Here is an 11,025-nt window from a genome sequence, read left to right as displayed (position 1 = left end):
TGGGTTCTTATTACAGACAAGCTAGAGAATAGATTTGGATCTATTAATCGTCTATTGATTCAAAAAATGTCTATTGAAAATGTGAATATATTTGCCAATCTGAGGAATGTTAATTACTTGTACTTGTCAAAAGAAAAAAAATTCAACATTTCTAAAAGTTAAAAGTTCAGATTAAGTTAGAAAGAAATTATATGGTTTTGATGAAAGAAAATATAAGATATGGAAATATATATATATATATGTTCTTTGAAAGAAAATTGTTCTAAAACTGGTTATTTCTGGGTGGATAAAAAGGTTTATGAAAGGTAAAAGATTTATTAAGAGAAATCTTAAAAGGAAATCATAAATAAGAAAAATATTCAATTTAATAAGATACATGAATCTAAAATAAATTAATATAGTATTTACTTGGTTCTTTTTCAGCCAAAGGGAAAAAGTTTTTTTTCCCAGTATTTGCCTGGGAAGCAAAACTTATATATATATTATTGAAATGATTTTATGTTATGTTAATCAGGTACTTGATTCCTTAAAGACCCATTTTCTTTCTTTTTTTTTTTTTTTCATTCTCACCCGAGGACATTTTTCCATTTTTTGTTCAGACAGAGTGGGAGACAGAGTGGGAGGAAGAGACAGAGAGAGAAATATCCATGTGAAAGGAACACATCGAGTGGCTGCCACCCGCACAACCAACCAGGGCCGGGGACAAACTGCAACCGGGGTATGTGCCTTTAGCGGGAACCCAACCCGGGTCTTTCTGGACCGTAGGCCGATGCTCCAACCGCTGAGTCAAACCGGCCAGGGCAAGACCCATTTTCTTAATCATAAGAACTGAAGTTTCACTGACCCATGTTTATGTTTAACATCTGTTGTTGTCACTTTAAATGAATAAATAATTGAATACTATTTAATAATAATACTACTATATAATCTTTTGGTCAAATATGTTTGACAACCTTCCTAGGATTTGAATTTTAAGAAACATTTCTTGACCTGGAATTAGCTTTGAGTCATTCCAATAGCAATTTTTTTTATCTTCTATCAAAGATTTCCTCAAAGATTTGTTTTCTCTCCTTATGAAAGGAAACCAAATCAGTGCAGATGGCTTAACACAGTCTGTTTCCCCACTGGAGTATGGGGAAGGGGACAACAGATTCCAAATGCAAGAGCATACACACCACTAAGAGTGATTATTTGTTCACTTAGCAGATGCACAGAACGCCTCTTATATGTGGGTCTCTGCTAATGCTGTGGGTTATACAAACAGTCCTCACTTTCAAGGGGCTTATAACATAAGATATTTGGTAAAGTCATGCTTGGATTATTTAAAGAAAGAACATGATTAAGCCACAGAGGCCTGAAGATCAAGCTCTTTTTGGTTTAACTAAGAAAGTTTTTTCTTTCATGATGCTACAATGTACAGTGATACCTCGGTTCTCGAACATAATTCGTTCCAGGAGGACGGTCGAGAACCAAATTGTTCGAGAACCGAAGCAATGAAACCCAATATGAAATAATGGAAACTGGATTAATTCGTTCCAAGCCCCAGAAAATGCCTATTTACTAGCCTAATTTGTATATAATATGTAGAAAAACATAAGTCTCAACAAGAAATAAAAGTGTACAGTATGTCTAAGGGTTAAATTCAGTGTAAAGTGTGACTCTCTCCACAAAGCGTGACTCTCTCTCTGCACTCACACTGATGACGCGAGCAAGGCGCGCTGGGCCGAATGAACGCCATTCGGCTCAACTCGGCTCATCTCGGAAGTTCGAGTTCCAAATATTTGTTCGGATTCCAAGACAAAAGTTTCTCGAATCTCCTGGTTGAATACCGATTTGGTCGAAATCCGAGGCGTTCGAGAACCGAGGTATCACTGTACTCACATGTAAAAAAGGAAAAATGGATCTGAGCTATGGTTAGTACAGTGTGAATAAAATGATACCTCTGATGTACCTGGGTCTCCACCTGAGAAGGGCTTTATGAAAAGGAAATTCTAAAAATAATAAAGATTTAAGATTTAAGAATGATAGAAGATAAAAAAAGTGACATGAAAGAATAAAAAAGATGATGATCCTTTGCCGCTTTCTCCTGCCTTGTCGGCAGGGAAGGCTTCTCTCGGAGCCTCAGTTGCTGTTCCCCTGTGTACAGGAGGACCCAATGTCTGAATGGATAGGGATGTATTCGGATGTACTGGCTTCTTTGTGGTGCGGTCTCAACGCCTCTCTGTCTTATTAACATTCACACAGGCAAAACTGTTTAACCATTGATGTGCCAGCCCCTGAATCACTCATTACTCTGTTGTCTCCCAGCCTTTCATGGTGTATGTCCCCTTCTCCACTAATGGCCTGTTTAATTGGAAAGAACAAGACCCCTCTTTCTCTGACAAACCCCAAGGATTAATCTTTCTGTTAGAAACTGTGTTTCACACCCATCAGCCCACTTGGGATGATTGTCAGAAGCTTCTGCAGGTCCTTTTAACCTCTGAAGAAAGGGACAGAATCTATTGAGAAGCAGCTAAGGCTGTTCTCAGGCCAGACGGAGAACCCACCTCTGATCCCGACTGTCTTCATCACCGGCTGTCCACATCCCCGAGGTAAGGAGGATCTCGAACAATGTCACCTGACTCTATTAAGGGGCATCTGGGGAGTGACTAAGAAACCAACTAATTTATCTAAGGTAAGCCAGACTATTCAAAAGCCAGGAGAGCCACCAGCTGCTTCCTTAGTGTTTGATGGAAGTTTACTGGCTGTTTACACCCATAGACCCAGAAGCTCCTGATAAATAGGAGAGCTATTAATATTGCTTTTGTTATCCAGTCAGCCCCAGACATTGGGAGGAAATGACAGAAGTCAGAAGGTGTTGAGGGAAAGCTCAGTATGCACTGAGAATGCCCCCTATCTAGGCTATGAACTGAGAGGGGAAAAGCGGTCCCTCTCCACAAGCCGCATTGAGGCCATTCTGAAAATATTCCAACCACAAACACAGAAACAGGTCCAGGAATTTCTAGGAGCAATTGGATACTGCCGCCTCTGGAGACCCTGATTTGCAGAAATTGCAAAACCCCTATACACCAGTACAGGAGGAAAGACAGACGATTTAACTTGGTCTGAAACTGAGGAAAAGGCTTTCCAAGAACCAAAAGAGACTCTCATCAGTGCCCCGGCCCTGACCCTACCTGACCTTAAGCCTTTCCAGTTATTTGTCTCTGAGAACTGGGGGATTGCTAAAGGAGTACTCACATAGGCCCTCGGTCCCTGGAAACGTCCAGTGGCCTACCTGTCTAAGAGACTAGACCCAGTAGCCTCCGGGTGGCCACACTACTTAAGGACCATAACGGCTACAGCCCTACTCACTAAAAAGGCCTCTAAGCTGACCCTGAGACAAAATTTACAAATTATAGCACCCCATGCTATTGAAACCCTACTCAGGAGTCCCCCTGAAAGATGGATGTCCCATGCCAAAATTGTCCAATATCAAGTGCCCTTGTTAAATTGCCCAAAGATTAAATTCCTAAAGACTATTGCCCCAAACTCTGCCACTTTGTTGCCTGATGATGACCCAGCAGAACCAGTTCATAACTACCTTGAGGTTCTAGACTCCTTGACTAGTCTTTAAACAGACCTCAGAGACACACCCTGGCCGGACCCAGATGCTGATCTCTACACAGATGAGAGCAGCTTCGTGTGAAACGGCACCAGATACGCAGGAGCTGCTGTGGTAACACAAGATACGGTACTCTGGGCACAGGCACTGGGACATGGGACTTCTGCACAGAGGGCTGAACTCATAGCCGTAATGCAAGCCTTACATTGGGAAAGGAAGACTATAAACATTTACACTGACGTAGATATGCATTTGCTACTGCTCATGTACATGGGGCCCTCTATCAGGAATGGGGACTCCTCACCTCAGAGGGAAAGAAAATTAAAAACAAAGCTGAAATCCTAGCCCTGTTAGAGGCCATCTGGCTGCCTCAAAGGGTTGCCATTATTCACAGTAAAGGACATCAGATAACCAATGACCCGGTGGCCCAGGGAAATGCTTTTGCAGATTGGACTGCAAGAGAGACTGCCCAAAAAAACCAATGGGCCTCTCCAGATTTTACCTGTGCTACCTCCACAAAATCTCCCCAAAGTTCCCTCTTATACAAAAGAGGGGGAAAAAACCTCAGAATCAAACTAAAAGGGAACATAAACTCTTCCAGTTGGTACATACTTCCTGATCAAAGAGTTCTGCTACCTGAGGCATTAGGATGAGATGGGCGAGATCTTATTTTTAAGACACACCAGAGTACCCACCTAGGGGGAACTAAACTGATTGAACTTCCTCATCAAGATTATTACATTCCGCCCTGGCCGGTTTGGCTCAGCGGTTAGAGCGTTGGCCTGCGGTCCGGAGAGACCCGGGTTCGGTTCCCGCTAAGGGCATGTACCTCGGTTGCAGTTTGTCCCCAGCCCTGGTTGGTCGTGCGGGTGGCAGCCACTCGATGTGTCCCTTTCACGTCGATGTTTCTCTCTCTCTCTCTCTTCCTCTCTCTCCCTCCCACTCTATCTGTACAAAAAATGGAAAAATGTCCTCGGGTGAGGATAAAAAAAAAAAAAAAAAAGATTATTACATTCCAAGACTTCACCATTATGCCAAGCAAACTGCGGCCCGCTGTCCTACGTGTGCTCAAATAAATACAAAAACAACAAGGACATGCTCAATCGGGGATTCGACCACACCGATAGAACCCAGGGGAATATAGGGAAATAGACTTTACTAAAATAATTCCAGGAAAGTTTGGTTACAAATACCTCCTTGTTTTTATTGACACTTTTTCAGGTTGGACAGAAGCCTTCCCGACTAAATCTGAGACAGCTCAGACAGTAGCTAGGAAACTAATATCAGAAATAGTCCCCCGATTTGGCCTCCCTTTAGCCTTGGGGTCCGACAATGGCCCGGCGTTCATCACCCAGACCACACAAGCCTTAGGTATAATTTTAAAAATTACTTGGAAATTACACTGTACATACAGGCCTCAGAATTCAGGACAGATAGAAAGGATGAATCGAACACTAAAGGAGACTATTGCTAAATTAAAATTAGAGACAGGAGAAAATTGGGTCAGCCTCCTTCCTTTTGCCCTATTGCGGGTCTGATGTACTCCCTCTATTAAGGGTCTCTCTCCCTCTGAAATAATGTACGGGAGACCACTACCACTTCTCCCCACATTGGGAGAAGAAGCCCTAACTGAACTAAATAACCATTATCTTCTTAAGTCCTTACAGGTTCTGCAACTCAGCCAACGGAGGAACCATCAGATAATAAGAGATTCTCTCCCTGAGCCTTCTCTTCCCGGTGACTCAGATCTCCACAATGTTCAGCGCGGAGATTGGATCTGGATCCAGGAAATTCAGCCTGCTTCACTGGAACCTAGATGGACTGGTCCTTTGCCTGTAATCCTCACCACTCCGACAGCTCTTAAGATAGCAGGTTGCCGTTTTTGGATTCATCGCTTCCAGGTAAAGAAGGCTCACCCTGGCCAGATACCAGAAAAAATGAACCCTTCAATGGACAGACGACCCTTTGAAGGTAAAATTACTCCAGTCCTGATCCTACTACTTGGGACCTCTGTTCCTACGACTTGGCGAAATCCCCACCAGCCAACTCAGTATCTGTGGAGCTTAGGAATCCTCCTATGCTCAGGTGAGAAACCTGTCGATTGAAGACGCCCTAAAAGAAAAAAAAACATGCAAATGGGGCCACGAACCAAAGTTACACTTGGGGACTTACAGGGATGGGGGGGGGACTGTAGTTCAAATCCCCTAATTATGATGTGGACAAATCACCTCACCAGGAGTCTTGCCTATGAACTATTCCTATGCCAGAGGACTTCCAAGAAGACAAAGGCCCCAGATTACTTGTAGCCCCAGAAGGGACTTGGTTCGCCTGCACTACCGGACTGACTCCCTATATTAACTCACATAATGATGATTTTGAATTATGTATTCTAACTTACATAATCCCACAGGTCTACCTTTACTCTGGTGAAGGTGGGCATGAACATTTTGGAATCAATGATTTGATTCCCCTCAAAACCAGTGGGGAATGTACTGGCCTGCTCCTATCACGTTGTCCTGATTAAATAAACAAAAGGCCAAATATGAAGCTTTCAGAGGCAACCTGAGGAAGTACCAGCTGGCCTGGTGCTCCTCTAAATGAATTTGTCCTCTAAGTGAATTTGTTAGTTTTTAGAACTTAGATAATAGAATGAATAGCAGGACAGATGTGTGCTGACCAGTTCACCCAGTTCCCTTTCGCCTCGGCTCCCTCCCACCTCCGTTCCCTCCCGCTTATCGCTAACTGCCTCCGCTTCTGTCATTGCTTGCTCTTCCCCAAGGCCAAGGAGAAATGCCAGCTGCAGGAGTTTGTAACAAACCCCCTATAAAATAAAAAATCAGCTGAAAGTCGAGGCTGATCTCCGAGAACTGGGGATCAGTCGCCGGCCGGCTTTGCTCTCTATTTGGCTTTAATTTGGCTCTGGTGGTCTCTCGGTTCTCTCGCACCAACACCACATTACTGTCATTATTCTTAGAATTCTGGGTTAAGGTACTGTTTCTCGTCACTGTTAAATTTCAGGCTAATTACAGAAGACTGTTCTGGTCAACATGTACAGACTGTTTCTGGTCAGCACTGTGCTCCAGGTGCAGTCCCTGAGGCGGGGCTGGCTTCTTATCATCCAGTGGGAAGATGGGAAAGAGAACACAAGCTACAGGAGGTCAAATGAGCTCAAATGGCGAGAGTCAGAAGAGAGAGTAGAGGAGCGGTCAGAGTGAGAAGAGAGGAATCAGGGAAGGCTTTGTGGATTTGAGTTGTGGAACCAGGTCTTGAAGTAGGGAAGCCAGCTAGGTAACCCAAACTCCACTGTTGTGCAGGGTTTTATTCTGGTAGATGGGAGATACTTTATGCACATGTAGAGCAAATATGAGATATTTTTTTAAAATATTTTTTATTGATTTTTAGAGAGAGAGGAAGGGAGAGGGAGAGAGAGAGAAACATCAATCATCTGCCTCCTGCACGCCCCTCACTGGGGATTGAGCCTGAAACCTGGGCTTGTGCCCTGACCGGAAATGGAATCAGCGACCTTTCAGTGCTTGGGATGACGCCCAACCAACTGAGCCACACTGATCAGGGCCAAATGTGGGTTCTTTGAATATCAGATTTGAAATTTGTGCTCTGGAGCTGATTAATGATAGAACAGTGACCAAACGGGCTAGACACACCTCAGGGCCCCATTAAGGGGTAGGGGAAGATTGTGTGATAAGTGGGACTTTGGGAAGGCAGCCAGGTTGGAGTGAAAAGAGCCTGGGGAGCGGTCTAAAGACTGCTGACCTGAGTAAATCTGGACAGGTCACTGAATCCTTTGGGCCTTCCTCATCTGGGAAAGCGTTACCCGCAGCTGCTGTGGATAGCCTAGGCGACAAGAGACCGACCGTGGCTAATACATGTGAGAGGTACTTGGAAGGTGTGACTTTGTTATTGTTCTTTTAAAAAAATAATTAATTAGCCTAGCTGGTGTGGCTCAGTGGTTGAGCGTCGACCCATGCACCAAGAGTTTGCTGGTTCGATTCCCAGTCAGGGCACATGCCCAGGTTGCAGGCTCGATACCTAGTGGGAGGCGTGTAGGAGGCAGCCAGTCGATATTTCTTTCTCACATGGATGTTTCTATCTCTCTCTCCCTTCCTCTCTAAAAAAAAATTAGTAAAACATTTTTAAAATAGCAAACAAACAACATCATTTGAGGACCTGCTGTACACCTGTCAGAGAAAGGGTTTTGAAAGACATGAAGGTTTGCGCTGGGGTGGGGGTACTTATGGTCATTTCTTCCAGAATCCTAGCAATGGCTTACACTTACATGCTATCTGAGATGACATGGAGTGCCGTTACTCATAGTTCGGTAATAGCTTGGAGTGTGGTCCATAGACAACTGAAAATATAACTACAGTCAGCACCAGGCCCAAAACAGAGTTGTAAACTAACTAGAGAGATGACATGATTTTAAGTATTAGAAATGAGCATAACTAGTGCTAGTAGCACTCCTTCCCATGTATTCCACAGAGAGAAGAGAATAAGGCTGAACATGAGTGGTATGTCTTTTATTTTTCATGTGCCCATCCCTGTGTGAATTGAAGAGGAGAGACAAGGTTCCTATCTGCTTTTTGTTGTTGTTAATCCTCACCTGAGGATATTTTTCCCGTTGATTTTTAGATAGAGTAAAAGGGAGAGAGGGAGGGACACACACACACACACACACACACACACACACACATATTGATGTGAAAGAGACACATCAATTGACTGTCTCCTGCACGATCCTGACTGGGGCCAGGGATCAAACTTGCAACCCAGGTATGCATGCCCTTGACCAGTAATCAAACCTGAGACCCTTTGGCTGAGCCAAACCTGCCAGGGCCTTACCTGCCATTTTTTTCAAGAGGAGCAAAACTGCTCATACTTATTTATTTATAAAAATAAATTCAATGAAAGTCCTGAGCCTGTTAGGAGACCATGAAACATCAGTCCCTACCCAGCCATACACATCCTCATTCATACTGGAAATGTAAATGGTATTTGTGGGTCATATATCTTGGTCTCCTTCCCTCAGTAGATTCCCATTGCTCCAGATGGCCCCTAAATTGGCTAAAAAAGCAGGTGGTGGGCAGGGGAGAAGCCGGGAGGATACAACTTATCCTTATCCTCTCTCACATACAAGGGCTGATCCAACGAAGCTGATGTCTGGGCCACTCATACCCAAACTTTAGTGTGCATCAGAACCCCTGAAGAGCTTGCTAAACACAGACTGTTGAGCCCTAACCCCTGAGTTTCTCACTCAGATAGCACACTTTGAGAATCACTGACCTAGGCTACTGGGTTTCAAATTTGTTAGCTGCATGTTAGAATCACTTGGAAAGCTAAAAACACACAACCCCCTCTCCAAAACAAACAAACAAACAAAAAAACCTTGCCCAGACTATATATCTGAGATCAATTTCAACAGTATCTATATGGGTGGCACTAGATATCCATATCTTGAAGTTCCCCAGGGGATTCCAATGCACAGCCAAGTTTGAGAATCACTGATCCAGGCTCTCGAGGCAGATGCCCATTAACACAGGTAGGCCAGGTATATGCCAATAGAACCAAATGTCTCCCACCTTTGGTTCTGAGGTAGGACACTTTTGTAGTTTGGGCATCTTGGAATGAATGTAGCTGGCAATGAATTGTGATGGTAATTGACTCCTCTTGGGTCATGGCTTGGGCAGAATGGAGAAGGTTGAAATAGCAGTTGTGGAAAATGGTAGGCAAGCTGACTAGGGAAACAGACAATGATTTCTGGGGAGCAGTGACAACACTCTGGGAAGTGGAAATCACATATTTATCCTGGGTCTCTTCTCCAGAATGTATTTTCCCACACTAATTATTAGCAGCTTGGACAGAGAAAATGAATTTTTCAACTGGTCCAGGGTTAACTAACTTCCTGGGTAGTTGAAGACAGTAGGGCAAAAGAGTTAAGGATATCGCCCTGGCCAGTTTAGCTCAGCAGTTAGAGCATCAGCCTGTGGACCAGAGAGTCCTGGGTTCAGTTCCCGCTAAGGGCACATACCTTGGTTGCAGTTTGTCCCTGGCCCCGGTTGGGGTCGTGTGGGTTGCAACCAGTTGATGTGTCTCTCTCACACCGATGTTTCTCTCTCTCTCTCTCTCTCCTTCCAGCTCTAGCTGAAGATAAATGCAAAAATGTCTTCGGGTGAAGGATAAAAAAAAAAGTTAAGGATATTGGTGTGAAAGCAGATAAAGTGACAGACCTTAGCCTGGCCAGTGTGGCTCACTGGCTGAGTACCGACCCATGCACCAAGAGGTCTCTGGTTCGATTCCCAGTCAAGGCACATGCCCAGGTTGTGGGCCCAATCCCAGTGGGGGGTATGCAGGAGGTGGCCAATCAGTGTTCTCTCTCATGGATGTTTCAATTGTTCTCTCCCTCTCTCTAACATCAATAAAAAGAAAAAAAAAGTTAAAAAAAATATAAAGTGATGGACCTTAGAGTCTAAGGCCTAATCACAATGATGAACTCAAGAGAAAATGTTCTTTTCTGCTAGGGTGTGTACTGGATACACACAGACACACACACAATATCTGAGAATAGTCACTCCCTTCCTTGTTATGGTGAGGCAAACACAGAAGCCCGCCCTCACAAGTAGGATAGGAGGTAACCCAGATTTGGCTAATCTCACTATCCCTTTCCCCTGAATATAGTGATTAGTCCAGGGGTGAGCACCAGACCCCAAAAGGGCCAATCATAGTCCTTCCCTATCAATGATATTTGGGAGGGGTAGTGTGGTTTGAGGTAATATTAGATAGGATGGAAGGCTTCTCCAACTAGTTACCTTTGAGACCTGAATAACAAGAATCTTGTTGTGCAAAGAAGGGCAGAGAAAGTAACAAGTACAAACGGTCTGAAGGCCAGTCGGGCGGCGCTTGTTCAAGAGGTAAAAAGGCTAGCGGAGAATGCTGTGCCCATCGTCTGAACAGCTCTCCCCTCACTCCTAACCTGGGTCATTTCCCATCACCCTTCCGATTACAGCCCAGACTTGACTCCCTGTCTCCAGTAAGCCTCCCAGGACCTCAGAGCAGGTCTCCCTTCATCCCCAGCTCCTTCCTGGATCTAGAGGTCTGTGTTTGCCAGACTCATGGAGCTCAGGGAAGGTCGTGGCGGGGTAAGGGATGCAGGGCGGTGGTGTTCAGGCGCTCCCGCAATCTCGGCCTCGCGAAGCAGCAGCGAAGCCTGCTTCCAGTCTCCCAAGCCCAGGTCCATGCTCGCGGAGCGGCACCAGCGCGCAGAGCGGCGGTCCCAGGGCGGAAGTGCATCCCTGGAGCCGTTCTAGGAAACCCGGAGGACCCAGCTCGTTAGCGATCCCGGGGCTGGAGTGGGCATCGGCGGTCCCCAGGGCCACTCCAGGGCGCAGCCTTGGCAGCGGCGGCGAGAAGGC

This window comes from Molossus molossus, unplaced genomic scaffold (assembly GCF_014108415.1).
Source record: "Molossus molossus isolate mMolMol1 unplaced genomic scaffold, mMolMol1.p scaffold_m16_p_19, whole genome shotgun sequence".
Taxonomy (NCBI): domain Eukaryota; kingdom Metazoa; phylum Chordata; class Mammalia; order Chiroptera; family Molossidae; genus Molossus; species Molossus molossus.
Note: the sequence above shows the minus strand (reverse complement) of the source record.